The 1,764-nt window shown below is 34.9% G+C and overlaps 1 long non-coding RNA gene across 1 annotated transcript in view; it reads left to right on the top strand.

The window, feature by feature from the left end:
- The window catches only part of LOC107838431 (uncharacterized), a 14,390-nt gene extending 12,632 nt beyond the window's left edge, over nt 1–1,758 (top strand). Inside the window, exon 3 of the long non-coding RNA XR_001664492.1 lies at nt 1,665–1,758. This is a non-coding gene — a long non-coding RNA (uncharacterized LOC107838431). The remainder of the gene's footprint in view (nt 1–1,664) is intronic.
- The last annotated feature ends 6 nt before the right edge of the window (nt 1,759–1,764 follow it).

The following is a 1,764-nucleotide window of genomic DNA, read 5'->3' as shown; positions in this document are numbered from 1 at the left end:
TGGATGGATGGATGGATGGATGGATGGATGGATGGATGGATGGATGGATGGATGGGTGGATAAATGAATGAGTGGGTGGATGGATGGATGGATGGATGGATGGATGGATGGATGGATGGATGGATGGGTGGATAAATGAATGAGTGGATGGATGGACGGACGGACAGACGGATGGATGGATGGATGGGTTGGTGGGAGGATGAATGGGTGGGTGGATAAATGAATGAGTGGGTGGATGGATGTATGGATGTATGGATGGATGGATGGATGGATGGATGAACGGGTAGATGAATGGAAGGATGAATGGATGGATACAGAAAAAAAATTACAAATGTCCACTACAGAGGACAATTTTTCAACTTTTAAATACTACGATAAAGTACAGTCAAAATAATTCATAGAATGTTTTAATATGCTGCCAACAGACTTATTTAGAATATGCCAACAAAATTTTAAACCAAAATTTGCACAGTAAAAAGTTTTATGCACTTACTTGGTCTCTCCCCATAAAATGTGCTTGTACCGATGAACGTCATTTTTATAAATGAGAAAAAGGTACGTACAAAAGCCCCACTTCAGACTCACTGAAGTTATTTCTGATAAAGTAATACCATGTCTTTGCTAACTTTTTCCTCAGCAGAAAGACACTTACACTTTTTAACAAAATAAATAAAAAAGATTAGGCAAGTAAAATGTGCTTATGTCCAAATCTGAAGCATTTCAACTAAGTGACACCGACAGTAAGTTTTCTACCAAACCTTAGTTGGCTTCCTTTCTCACCTGTCAACTGTTGAACATGCTTAAATAACACTAGGTCTATGTATGCAATTATAACTAATTTTCATATGTCCTTAAAGAGTACCTAAAAGCTGAACAACTTATTTCTCCTGACAATTTCTTGAAATCACTTCTTGTTCGTCCAACATTTTAATATCCTTCATTACTGACTTGTCATCAGCTGATGGATACAGAACATGTCCTGAATAATCCACTACATTAGATGCTGTTTTGTTTATAAAATCATGCCTTTATGATTTTTAAATACATCTCATTAAACAAAATCATACCTGAATACCGCATTAAAAGATCACTCTGACAAGTACTGAAACTTTATTTTACTTATTTCTTTTTAATAAAGACATTGACAGACAAGCTGAACCGCATTCAATTGACCAAGGATAAGAAATTGTTCCACCAGTACACACTTTGTGTATTCTTTGGATTAAGTAATAAGTCAGAGCTGCACATATTAATAAAAAAAGAAAATAAAGTAGAAGATCCAAAAAAATGTCTTGGCTATGTTAGTTACTACAGAATCACTGGGACTGCTTAACGTAGTGTTGTAGCCATTTTTAACTGCTCAACATAAGCACAAGTGTTATTATTCCACTTGAAGTAAAAATAGTAACAAACTATTAAATTAACTACAATTTCTCTTATTACCTAAAAAATACACTAGATGTGCAGGAACATAAGTTAAAAAAAAACACACTCAATGACATGCAAGTAGAAGTAATTACAGCTATAGTAAACCCTTTTAGAAAGTACAAAGGCACAAACAAATTAACTATTTAAAAAAAAGAATCAACAAAATAAAACACTGCCCATTTGGAGACATGAAAGCACAAGAACAAATTGTAAGGTGTCTCTTTGTGACTTATGAGCAAACTATATATATATGACTATTATCAGTCACTACTGAAGTCGTCGTCAAAGGTAACGCTCTCTGCTCCTGACAAAGTCTGTAGATCGGGGTGTCCAAAG

This window comes from Poecilia formosa, unplaced genomic scaffold (genome assembly GCF_000485575.1).
Source record: "Poecilia formosa unplaced genomic scaffold, Poecilia_formosa-5.1.2 Scaffold255, whole genome shotgun sequence".
In the NCBI taxonomy this organism is placed as follows: Eukaryota; Metazoa; Chordata; class Actinopteri; order Cyprinodontiformes; family Poeciliidae; genus Poecilia; species Poecilia formosa.
Note: the sequence above shows the minus strand (reverse complement) of the source record. Positions and strands in the feature narration are given on the sequence as shown.